The following is a 13,825-nucleotide window of genomic DNA, read 5'->3' on the forward strand; positions in this document are numbered from 1 at the left end:
TGTTCTTTTGAAAGATATCATCATTAAAGTATAACTGAGAAAAGGAAAACAACTGTGAGTCTTATCTATAGCACTTGGCATATATATTTTCACTTTATTGAAATATAATTAAAAAGTGCACATAAGTGTATGGCTCAACCGAACACACCTGTACAACTAGCTCCATGGCAAAAATACATGACCATCAGCTCCCCAAAGCCCTATTTCCTCTCCTGTTCATAGTCTTCTTGTGAAATTAACCACCTTCCCAACTTCTAAAAGCATAGATACACTTTTGCCTGTTTTTAAGGTTTTTTTTTAATGTTTATTTTATTTTTGAGAGAAAGACAGAGCACAAGTGGGGAAGGGGCAGAGAGCAAGGGAGACACAGAATTCAAAGCAAGCTCCAGGCTCTAAACTGTCAGCACAGAGCCTGGCACGGGGCTCGAATCCATAAACTGTGAGATCATGACCTGAGCTGAAGTCAGACACTTAACTACCTGAGCCACACAGGTGCCCCAGCTTTTGCCTGTTCCTAAGAACTGGAATGTTTGCTACATTTAAATCATACTGCTTACATAATGCATGCATTATGACTACATAAAAAAGCATCTATTCCTAATTCTGCAGAGTTACAAAGGTGGAGAAGACATAATCTTGACATTCCAGAAGCTTACCTGGTAGAGGAGGTAACCCAGAACCAAATATCTACGGACACAGTAGATGGTAAGTGTGCTCGGAGTGATAGTAGAGTCTTAAAAAAGGAATCTCTCATCTGGCTTCATACAAAGTGTGGAATCTCTACTGAGGTTCTGAAAAAGGCATGATTTTAAGGATAGATTTCTTTCAGGTTGGTGGAAAGAAAGCTAATTACATCTCCATTATTGTGATAAGTTTATCTCATAGACAGATACAGATCTCTGTAATCCTCTCTCTCATGGAAGCCTCTTAGTTTAAGATGGGTTGAAGGAGAAAAGCCTGGCAATGCTCGGGATGGCAAACACCCTTGGGTTACAATCTGGAGGAACTACAGCAGTAACTGATGACCAGAAAAGTGCATCATGGGGCTGAATTTTAAAACTACTCTTACATATGGATGAGAAGTTATAAAATACTACAAGAATTTTGCTAGGGAGCAATTTTCTGTGGGTTACTGATTGCCCGGTGTTGAGCCTCCATGTAAAAAGTTTTCCAGGTTACAGAGATAATAAGCAAGGTGGGTCAATAGTCTCCCGAGAGGCTGAATAGCCGTTGGGGACTAGTCATGTAAACGGATGAGTATTATATACACACTATTTTTCAGAACTGCCTTCTTTATGCTTTGATGAAAAAGTAATGCCCTTTGTCAAATCCTCTTTCTTGGAAATAGAGGGGTCCCCACTCTATTAAACAGTTGTCTGCCCCCAAATCAGTTTAATCTCCTTAACTACTAGGTGTCATCACCCAGAGCCTTACACAGTACTTCGGACTGGGTCTCATTAGGTAATGCTTTCCATTAAGGTTACTTGCTTCAATAGTTTGCCCTTCCTGTCTTTACTCCGGTATCGGCTCAGGAAGCCATTTGTTTATCTTTCCTCTCACTGTAACCAAAACAATTCCCTAAAAAAAAATTCTCTTAAGAAATTCTAACAAGTATTGGAGAAAAACTGCTCTCTCATACAAAGTAGAATGCTCAGAGGCTATACTATTGTTGCATAATGTTCCAAGAACAGTAGAATTTGGTTATAACTGTGCATTTATTTTGGTTTCAAAAAATCAACAGGCTGAATCACATCAAAACTTCAAAGGACTCATGTTCCCAGAGTCATGGTGGAGAGGGCTGGACAGGATGGGAATAGTGGCCTAAGAAGGAGCGTCCCCAGTCCCCAGGGCATAATAAGGAAAGAGCCATAAGCAGTTGAACTCAAGCACTCAAGTAACATAATATGATGACATTAACGTAATGGCACAAAGTGAAAAAATCTCTTCTCCCTTGAGTCTTGGAAATGGATGTTCCCTCATCATATAAGAGAAAGTGCTTCCTCTGTGCCTTTTTGGATACTCTGTCCCAGGATTGCTTCAGGAAGGATTGCTTTCTCTAAGCCTCAAATCATGGAAACACTAGTTCTTAGGTTCATTTGAAGGATGTGTTAAAATTAAACTTACTTTGTGGTGTAGTCTCTATTATGGAAAAAAACCTATATATTTATACAATTTTAGAGAAAAAATACACATGTACAATACAGAAAAATGAAATAAAATATACCCAGTGATTTTTCTTTCATTTGCTAGAGTGTATCCACATGGATTTTATTTTTTTTAACGTTTATTTATTCTTGAGAAAGACAGAGAGAGTGCAAGGTGAGCAGGGGAGGTGCAGAGAGAGAGGGGGAAAGAGGATCCAAAGCCAGCTCTGCACCGACAGCAGAGAGTCAATGCGGGGATCAAACTCATGAGATCATGACCTGAGCCAAAGTTGGACACTCAATAACTGAGCACCCAGGTTTCCCAACATGAAATTTTTCTTAAACTCATCTATAATTTTCTAATTTTATATATCAATATTACTTCTACAAAAAGAAGTGAAACCAAAACTGTTATTTAAAAAGTATGAACCAATGAATTTTTAAGAGTTTTTAGTTTGAACTCTGGGGAATGATCAGTAGTGTGAAACCATCTGAGCTCATGGCAACATTATTAAAATAGGTCAAGACTGAGGTGTTCCAGAGGGGCAGGGACAGAGGACAGAATCCTTGCTCTATCTATACCCTACCTTTGCTGTGCAAAGTGTAGTGCACTGAGTTAACTTAAGTCTAAATATTGACTCAAATGTGTTTATTTGATATTCATCTCCTTGAGATAAACTTGTAGCCCTAGTAAAGATCTAGTACTAATCAATACATATTCATTGAATAAACAATTGAAGGAATGGATGAATTGAAAGTATAAATGATGAATTGAAAGTATAAATCCCAACAACCACTGGTAAGGTTTTCTAAATGTTCTCCTCTCTGTCTTCCAACAACTGTAGATTCTAAATTCACAATTTGACTTAGAAAAATGCAAACAGAGTCGTAGTGAGGATGTTTCTTCATTTCCTTATTCCTTCTCAGAAGTATACATTATCTGTTCTTAATTTCTATTATATCAACCTAAAACAGAAGTTTATGGTAAAGTATGTAGTAACTTTTACTGTAAGATAGTATGGACTATTTGATTGAAAGTATAGATTAGATGACAGCAATTACACTTGGGAAAATTTATTTATAAAATCAAATCAGTATGTTGTATGAATCAAAATAGTCATGGTCAATGTAGATAGAAAAATAACTGATATATATCTTGGACCAAGAGCCAATGATGTAATGATATAAAAATTAGTCAGCTTTTTAATAAAATACTGTATAGTGTTTTACAAAATAATTAAAATGTGATCTTCAAGAAATAGGTGAATTTCTAAAAATAATACAAAAATCTACATGATGTTAGGTAATTGAGATAGAATAATACATAGAGTCATTCACTTTTTTTTTAGAGTTGTTCACTTCTTAAAATTTATTTATCCATTATCCAAATGTAGTAGAAGAATCACCAGGTATGTATTAGTATTTCAGGAATAAAATAAAACCAGGAAGAAGTAATTTGAGCAGCAGGAAATATTTTATGAGGATGTCTCTTTTTTCCAGAAAATGTTCATGGTAGTGATCTGATTTTCCAAGGAGTCTATGCCTCAAAACTAGATCAGGATGATTGCTTTCAAGTTCATCAGATTTCTGGTTGCTTAGTAATCAATATCCTGTTAAGGTGTCAGGGATATAGTTTGCCACTTAGGAATGCAAACCAACCAACTGTGCGCCTTATTGGCTGAGTAGTACTTACTCTTAAGAGGGATAGTTATTAAGACTGGCTTTCCTCAGAAAGTTAATACTTTCATAGAAATCAGGCAAATTCCATTCATCTACAGTGAAAAGTTGGTTTCCAGTGTTGGTTTCTACTCATTACTAAAATTCCCATGGAAAACAAAAGGAGGAATGGACAGTGAAGTCACAGGCTCTTTTTACTTTCTCTTAATTGTACATTTGCCCTGTGAAGACCTTTATTAGTAATCTGTTCTTCAGGATTTATCACAAAAGCTCCTGTCTCTGAAGGTAGGGAATTTTCTCAACTCCTGGACTACTTATATGATAAATGAGCATAAACTTCTCTGTGACATGTCTATTATCGAGTTGAGCTGTTATTTAAATCTTGCATTGCCATTTAACTTCTCACTTATGTATGTTTTATTTCTTCAAATGAATTGTAAGGTTTGGGAAGGTCACAGAACATATACCCTATTTTCTATTCTGCCCACGTGCCTTTCATAGTCTTTGGTAGGTACTCAATAAATATTGATGGATAGGATAAGATTCAGCTGAAAATACCAAACCTGGGCCTTGCCTGTCAGCTCTCGGTTCAGTTCTATGACTTGCAAATTTAATTTTGAGTGAGTACAAAGTACTTACTTACTCTGCAAAATAAAAAACTATGCATACTTGGAAAGAATCTATCTTCTGCTGGTGACATCCAAATTCTAGATTTTCTTTCTCTGAAAGGCCCAAATAATTTGCACATTTCTACAACATTAATTTACAAGTACTGTAATTTTAAAACAACATTTCAAATAAACATACCCTGCAAATAAATTTTAAAATAGGACATCTCTATGTAGGACAGGTTTTACACTACAGGGAACTCGTGAGTTTTACATGAGAATTATGAACCCATCAGTGTAAGTACCAACAATCTTCTAATTTGAATTAATAAGCAATAAAAATTACATTCAGGAGACAAATGAAATTTTTAATTAGTTTGTTTGCATTTTATGCGTAAAAGCGAAAGATAAAAATCACATAGTATTAGGGCAGGGCTGACTCTCCTATTTACTTAAGAAAAAATAGTCTGTTTCAAATAAATAGTCACCTTTGCTAACCACTTACATTACTTCCAACTGGCAAATTACCTTAACAATTAGATATATTCTTAATAATGATGCAGAGGAGCATTCAGGCAAGAACTTCCAAGTAAAACATACTGATACTGCGTTGTGCCAGCATTCTGTAAGTCAGCTGCACGCTGCATCAGGTGAGGCGTTTAATCCCAGCAGAAAGGAAAAAATACATTGTGTCCAATCAAAGAGTGATATACTTAGTATCATTTGTTCTCACTGTATCACTTTAACGTTTTCAAAACAAAAAATGCTATGCTATCAAAGATATCAAATTGGCGTAAAACATTCATTTAGAGGAACTGAAATAGGAAACTAGAATTAGAGACTTGAAAAACAGAAACATTATACTTAACAGCTTTGATATCCCTTTTTCTTCTTTTTCTCTGAAACAAAAAAAAAGCTTTAAAACAGCAAAAAGTTTTAAAACTCTTAGTGGGTTTCAAAACAACGGGCAAAGGGACCGCCATGGGCGTGCTAATAGCTGCTTAACTGATAAAAAGAAATCACATGATCTTGTATTGTGATTTAAACAAACGACTTTCCAAATTTATGTTGATGAAATGCTGAAAAGCCTAACTTTTGGACATTTTTTTAGAATATGCAGTTTTTCCATATTTTTCAATAAAAAAATGCAGGGAATCAGTGAGATTATGGAGTGTATTACAGTGTGTGTTGTGTACTTCCGGGATTTAATTTAGAAAAAATTAAAGCTAAGTGGCTTTGATAAAACAGAAATTTAACTCAAAATGAATGGCATTTTATGCTTCTTATTTAAATGATGAGCTTTTGAAAAGTTCTGTTTTAAAAGAGACATATTTTCTATTTAAATGTACAAAAAAGTTTTTAGGGAAATGGCAAAGCTTTGGAACTTAGACAACAGAAACCCCATATATTGCCTTTGTTTTGTTGCCCTGTTTATATAGCCACTATTCATTTAGACTCAAAGGCTGAAACCCTGCCCGATAATCTTTCAGCTTCAGCATCCCTCTTCTTAATTGCTATATATATACTGACATCTACCTTTTACTGTAATCTAGCTATTTTCTTTTGTTCTTGGCTTCTTAAAAAAAGAAAAATTATCTTAAAATTATTTTTCTTTCTGTAGGCATAGAAAGTTCTCAGTTCCTTGACTATTCTGGAAAAAAGGAATTGAAATGATAGCCTGGATTAGAAGTAATTATTTAAATTGCTTCAGTTTCAGGAAATTGAAAAAGACAAAGCATATTTTCATTTAATACTATCTCATTTTAAATATGCTCCTCCAGGAATCTTGGCTACAACTTGCCTGACCAGTGTCCACTAGATGACACTGTTGTATAAGCACAATAATGAGGCCATAGCTATCACAATAACTAATTTATCATATATACATATATATATATTTAGATATTGTCAGTGTCTCTCTTTCAAGATGAAACTGGCTTAGCATTTTTAATTGGATGTGGCTGATAACTACAACTTCATGTAATTCAGAGTAAAGCTACCTTCAAAGGTTAAAATGTAGGAAAAAAGAAACATCTATTTCATAGCAATCATATTTTTGCAATAGGAAAATCTTTCAAAACCTGTATACTTCACAGTTAAGACAGACTTTATTATGAATTTTAAATTGTGCAATTTTAAATCGAGCGACAATGATTGGACTGGTAACACTGGTTTTCAAGCAGTGTTTTGTCAGTAATCTCTCTTTCTCTCCCTCCCTTCCTTCGTGTCTTTTCAATTCTCATTCGCTTCCCTTCTGGATTGGGAGCCGTTCCAGTAAGGTGCCCAAATCAGGGGAAGAATCAATAGTCTTAAGCTAAACAGCCTGTATGCTACATTGTTGCCAAGCCAGGAAACTTCAGCCTCAGAAATAACACAGGTTTTGAGACACAGTCTTGATGCACTCCTGTAGACAGCGCCATTGAAGGAAACTGTCTGGAATTGTACGCATATTTCAGGACATAGAGGTTTTCCTGTAAAATCCACTCTTTGAAGATAAAATGTAGATTATTGAGATTTCCCCTGATATTAAGATTCCTTTGTAAAAACTTTCTCTTACAGTGATGCTCAAAATCAGTGTGACATTAAGCTTATTTTCTGTGGCTTTAATTTAATAAGAATGTTGACGTAAAAAGCTCTACTATACATCACATATACTAGTCTCATGCTGTTTACCTGAAAATCTCAGAGGAGGGGCCAGGCCTAAAATGAAATTACTCCAAGTGTGAGTGGCAACAGAAGTGTTTTATGGTATGTCTCAGCGGGAAGCGACAGACATGTCACCTTGTTATTTTGTTTTTGTTTTTTCCTGTTTTAAGCCAGGAATGCTGGAGCTCAGAAAGCAGAGTGAGGGATGCCCTGTCCTTCTGTGAAAGGCCCACGACCCCCTGCAGTACCTGAGCCAGCAAACGAGGCTGCACACCCTGACGGCTAAGTTTTCACTAAACTATGCTTTGCCAACACGATCTGTGAACAAAGCTATCGCTTTATGCCACTGCATCTCCGACAAGGTATAGAAAAGGGCCCCGCACACTAAAATTTGTTTGCAAAGACATGGCCATTAATGCTTAAATACCTGAACATCCTTTACTGTGTGGGTGGTGGGAATTTGGATTAGGTGAACGTTATGCATAGTTCTTTTCCTTTTCTTCCTCTTTTTTTCACTTCTTGGAGTCTGTGGCTTCTTTTCTGCTTTGATTTCCCCTTCTGCTTACTCCAAAAGGAAAACTGTTCTCTCTAACCTTAACTGAAAGCTATAATATTACAGATAGAGGGACTTTTATATACCGTGGACACATTATATAATCACACCCAGCCTCAGATTTGCCAGTACATAGTTTTGCATAGGTTATTGGAAAGATTAAATGAAATTATAATGTTTGTGAATTATATGGCAAAATTTGACAGAGAGGAGGTGTGGTGCCTATAGAAAGCTTCCTTGAAAAAGAAATCCTTTCGGGGGAAGTTGATGTTAGGAAAGAATCCAATTCAGTGGTAAGCCATTAAGTAATGTTGCTTTAGGTCTAGATAGAAAGCAAGGATGTAGAGATAGGTGTGGAAGAAACTAGAAAGTATCATCAAGCTGGAGAGAAGAGGTCCTGAAAATGGCGTTACAGCAAAACAGAATGAAAAAGGGGTAATACTATGACAAAAAGCATTATCATTTCTTGAGTACATGTTGGATGCTAAGGCACTCTCTATACATTTCTCATTTAATTCTCACAAAACTCTTATCAAGAGTTTTTATTAGCATCTACTTTTTCTAGTAAAGGCTCATAGACCTCGAGTATCAAGTCCAAGGTACTCTTAGCTCCTAAATGGTAAAGCCTGTGAAATTTCCAAAGTACTTTCCACTGCCATTAGACCACCCCTTTCTATCAACACTTTACAGATAGAGCAGACAGGACACCAATTTCCACCTTCCTGCAATTCCACACTGATAAATGTGGTGTTTGGAAATTTTATTTGAATACTTCTAATGCATTTTCCTCTAGGAATAAGGCTTGTAATGCTGGGTAGTTATTCAACATTTTAAATAAAAAGCTTATTTATTTTGTAATGCAGCTGATCTATATATTCAGAACCTGTATTCTGTACTACCACAAGCCAGTCTATAGCAAATGATCCTTTCTTAATTCCAAATGTGAAATTTAAAAGTGCACCACTCTTTAACACTTTTACTACTTTTTACCACTTTAACCACAGCAGAGAGAAGCCATTTCTCAAATTTGCGACCCATGGACAGACGTAAGATGTGGGAAGATGAAGATGAGGAATGGATTTCTCAAAATATTTAGGGAATGTTGCCGCACTTTCACCACATGGATAACTGAGAGCCATTTGTTAGGTGGGTGACCTTGTGATGGAAAATGAACGCACGTTTTGGCAGACATATATGTCTATGAGACTCCCAAATTCAATTAAATACACAGATACAATAAATTTAAAAAACCCATAATAATGTAATGTCCCCTCTGAGAACTGGAGTGTCCCCTGCTTGGCACTTTCCCCTTTCCAAGTCTTCACGAACATGTCTGAAATATGAACTCTGGCTCTCTTACCATTGAATTACTGTAACACAGTCAGCAAAAGGCACGTGAATTCAGTGGTTGTTTATAAAACTGAACATATTGTCCTCGTCTTCCCCACATACATATCTTGGTGCCAACATTTAGATCTTAAGTGTGTTCACCAGCTTAGTGTTCAGGCTTGGAGATGGGACGTGTTTTCATTAAGACTTCCTCCATTTCTGTGGCTCATAGAGCAATGTGCTGCCATAGTCTCCCTCTTATGCTAGACCTGTGCAAAGGTGATGACCGAACCAGTGGTGTGGGGTCATCATCCTCAGTCCACGTTCACTAACACTGCACAAGAAGGAAAGCTAATTGATATTTGCTACTTAAAGTTTTTTGCTATCTCCAGCCAAATATCTTTGGTAATCCATCTCCCTGCCTCTGGTCTCGAGCCCTTGCTAACATTTTCTATTCATTCTGCTGCATCCTTCCTTCTGACATTACCTGCAGTCTATGGTCATTTATTTTCCTGATTAAAATTTTCACTTATCTCCCTATCTAGAAGGCCAAAGCTACAACAAATTGTTGGGTATTTAAAATGATAAGGATAGCTATGAAATCCTAAAACATGGGGATCAGTCCCCACTTACCTGTCATTTTCTGATTAGGTTCCCTGAAGTCCTAAAAATTGTAATTTTATAGAGGTGACCCAATCCCTGGGCTGCTGAACACAGAGATGAGATGTTGGCCGGGACACGGAAAGGGTTTAACTACAGTTGCTTCATTGTGGATGTGGGCTTTCAGCTACCTTCTGCATTGGACGAGGCATTTCATAGGACCAGATTCCATGCTTTTGCCTTCGGTTACGAAAGAATGCTCTATGTTTAGAGAGAGAGAGACTTTTCAGGGGACAATTATATCCCAGAACATTAAATAGTTCCTCCATCTCTTTGTTCAGAATGACTCTATTCCTCTGCAGTCAGAGAATTAAGATTTTACATGAAAGAGAAATAATTTTCAGCAAAATGCTAAAGATTTTAAAGCAGCACAAGTGTCCAAATGAGTAAATAATCCTACTTAAATACAGAGAGATGAGCATGTCCTGGTCTTTATTTCCAAAACAGATGGGTGACATGCTTTGGTTTTTTTTTTAAAGTTAAAACATTTTAGAAACTTAAGCTTTCTCTTGCTCTTTCACACACATAGTGCTAATTTCTTGGTAATATGTCTAATATGAGCCTGAAGGAAATTATTAAGCAGCTTTTCCTCAATTATCAGAAGATATATAGGACTATAAATTGCTCTTATTAAACTAGCATTATAGAAAGACAAGGTCACATGTTGGTCATAAGGCCCAAACCATCAGGAAAATAGATACAGCAACCTGTTCTTTACTTGACTGGAGAGCCTGATTTTTAAAACAAACACATTGGTATATATCCAGATTTTTACGTCTCTTCGCTTTACAATTCAGACGTCTGACAAACTACTCACTAAACATCTGAAACTTGGTGAACTCACTTGGAGAAAAGAAATGCAATTATTTTGAAGTTACTTCTAGAATTAAGAGGCAATATAAAATATGTGAACATATTTTTTAAAAGGTAAAGAAATAATAAGTGTAGGATACTGTCTTTTTCACAGGTCCGCATATATCCAGCATGAACTATATTTGAAAGACAAAGCCAAAAACTAGTCTTTGAGATATACTTGGAAATCAGGACTAGTGAAACTCAACAGTTTATTTTCTTTTTTCTTTTAATGTTTACTTATTTATTTAGAGAGAGAGAGAGAGAGAGGAGAGAGAGAGAGAGAGAGAGAGAGAGAGCAAGAGTTGGGGAAAGGCAGAGAGAGAGGCTCCAAGTGGAGCTTAATCTCATGAACCAAGGGATCATGACCTAAGCTGAAAGCAAGAGTTGGATGCTTAACTGACTGAGCCACCCAAACACCCCTCAAGATTTTATTTTCTAATCTAAAGGGCTACCACTTCCTTGACACTTTCTTGTCTGTATGAAAAGATATAGCAACTAGAAGAATTCAATCAACCAGCTAGCTTTTAAGGCTTCATTAAAATGTTCTAATACCATAAACAGAATGGTACAGCCAGCCTCATTCCATTAAAGGTATGATGGTGGAACTTTTTATTTATTTAATTTTTAGTAGACTTTACACCCAGCATGGAGTCCAGCACAGAACACAACATGGGGCTTGAACTCACAACCCTGAGTCCAAGACATGAGCTGAAATCAAGAATCAGAGGTTCAACCAACTGAGCCATGCAGGCACCTCCCGGTGGTGGATCCTCTGGTTCAAAAAAAGTGACCCCTTGGTATTTCCTAGTCCTTCCCTTAGTAATTATTTCTAAGTAACCCATTATACATTTTACTTATTTTTCTGGTTTGTTGTCTGTCTCTCTCATTAACATGTAAACTCCATGAGTGTAGAGATTTTAGTTTACGCTGTTCATCAGTATTATAACCTGTAAAAATGTGCCAGGTACAGAGTAGGTGTACAATAAATATATTTAACATATGAAAGACTGGAGGAGATGCTACGATTCCCTTCTATTTCCAAGTTCTCAGAAACTATGAGAAAATGTAGTAATCCTATACGTTAATAAAAATGTTACTGAGTTTATTAAATAATATGCAAATCTTACACAGAACAGGAAACTACTTGAGCTATCCCTGCTGGACTTCTTTGATTTAACTTTCGAGCATGTGGTAATCAACAGTGCCACTGCACTCTAGTTCCCAGATTTAAGGTATAAATAAAAATATCAATTGCTGAAGAAAAAAAAACCCAAAAGAGCATTTATGTCATTTCTTTCCTGACTATTTAGATTTCACATAGAAATAAAATGGAGACCCTTTTGTCTACTCCACAAGCATTTACTGAGTGCTCATTCTCAATCAGACACTTGGTAAGCACAGGGGTAAATCTGTCCTGGGAGAATTTAGTGACAAATCAGAGATACAGACACTATTAAGCCTCTTTATATATTTTCTCAGAGCTCAGAATGGAAGTGACATGTGTATTACTAAGCTCTGCTCCTCCAAAAGCCTTGCTAGCATGTTGGTAGGCTGGTGAAATAAGCAGGGGCTAAAATGTCTTCACAGACTTTAACTGAGTACCTGTAATATGCCAAACACTGCAAGGATTCTAGGGGATCTTCAAACTCTGGGAAAGGAAACAGACTTATAAACAGATCATTCTAACTGTACGAGCCACCTGTCTACAAGTTGCAGTGGAAGTGGAGTGGAAACAGAGGTCCACTCTGATTCAGAGAACGGAGTCAGGCAAAGTATCCCAGTCAGGATCCTAACAAGAAACCGCAGGCACCCTCAATTTGAGTAATTCTAGAAAAGGCTTTTAAAGTAACTATTTACCAAAAGGTAATTGTAGAGAAACAAAATAGGGAGATATGTTAGAGGTCATTCTACTCCCAGCCGTCATAGAGTAAAGTGAGACAGAAACTCCTGGGTCCTAGAATTGAAAGAATTGATTGGAAAAAATGAACAGAAGTTGTGGTCTTTAGTTCAGGGATGAAGCCAGCCCTCACCAACCCTAGCCAGTAGGTTGAAGAGCTAAAACCCTCACCACACTCTCCTCCTTTCCTCTGATCTTCTGCCTGTACTCATGCTGGCTGACACCAAGCAGAAGGCAAAGAGCAGATGAATCCATTGATGAAGTCGATACAGGTTAGTTTTCTGAGCCACAGATCAAAGAGAAGAAGAACCATGAGTCAATGTGGGAGGGCAAACAAAAAATAGCCAGTGGAGAAGGTTTTGGTCATAGGACACACTTGAGCTGGGGCTTGAAGACTCAGGAGGAGTTAATTAGCTAGATTAACTGGGTCACTCCAGAGAAGGAATGGTGTTTGAAGGGTGTCTTACTGGTGCGTGTATGAGTGTGGGGGTGCTATGAAGATTGGAGAATGCAGACTTTGTGTTATTTGGGGAGGATATTCCTTGAACATACTTTTTACTGTCATGAGTTAATAGCAAAGAAACTTAACAGAGTCAAAGGGGGGGTCTTCAAATTTTAGGAACTAAAATCTCTTGTAAATACCAGCTGAAGCACTTCTCTGATCTCCAGATTTTAGGAAACTATTTGAATACCTTTAGTCAGATCTAGCGTGAGACTGATAGCTGGAAATGTTATTTTTATTGTATAATATGAAATCAGAAAGTGCTGGATGGACACTTAGACACTTAGACATGTGCTATGGATGGAAACTCTGTGTCTGGTTGGTTAACAGAAGTCGAGGGTAGATGTTAAAAACAAAAAGGCCTCCATCTCAAATTAGTTCAGAGTATAGTGGATTGTACCTCTCTTGAGCAAGAAACTGTTTCTGTTATATAATTAGCTTGGATCTTTTAGTTCTTCTGATTCTTATGCATGTAACAGTACTAAAGAGTTGATTTGTAAGTATTGTACCCTAGCTTACTTTGGGCAACACAGTGATTTTCAAACTTAAAAAAAAATGAATTCTTACAGAGAACTTCCATATATAAATGAGGTAAGGGTTAGAGTTCCCTAGCAGTTTAAATCTTCATTGTTTGGCAGAAAATATTTTATTACTTGCCCAAAATTCTGTAGCACTATTGTGGACCCTTACGTTTCCTAGAGCAATAGTTTTAAAATCACCATCCTCAAGAATAGGAAATTATATACAGAGAACAAACTGATGGTTGCCAGAGGCGTGGGGATGGGGAGATGGGCAAAATGGATTCAGGGGAGTGGAAGGTACGGGCTTCCAATTATGGAATGAATAAACCAAGGAGATGAAAGTTACAGCGTAGGGAATATGGCCAATGGTAACGTAAGAACATTGTAAGGCGACAGATGGTAGTTACGGTTGTGGTAAACACAACACAACACA

General features: G+C 36.9%; 1 long non-coding RNA gene across 1 annotated transcript; it reads left to right on the plus strand.

Moving 5' to 3' along the window:
* The first annotated feature begins 618 nt into the window (after window positions 1-618).
* LOC115299396 lies at window positions 619-8,888 on the plus strand. The gene is made up of 3 exons (XR_003912164.1): window positions 619-705; window positions 7,246-7,437; window positions 8,633-8,888. It is a non-coding gene; the product is annotated as an uncharacterized LOC115299396 (long non-coding RNA).
* The last annotated feature ends 4,937 nt before the right edge of the window (window positions 8,889-13,825 follow it).

This window comes from Suricata suricatta, chromosome 8 (genome assembly GCF_006229205.1).
Source record: "Suricata suricatta isolate VVHF042 chromosome 8, meerkat_22Aug2017_6uvM2_HiC, whole genome shotgun sequence".
Classification (NCBI taxonomy): domain Eukaryota; kingdom Metazoa; phylum Chordata; class Mammalia; order Carnivora; family Herpestidae; genus Suricata; species Suricata suricatta.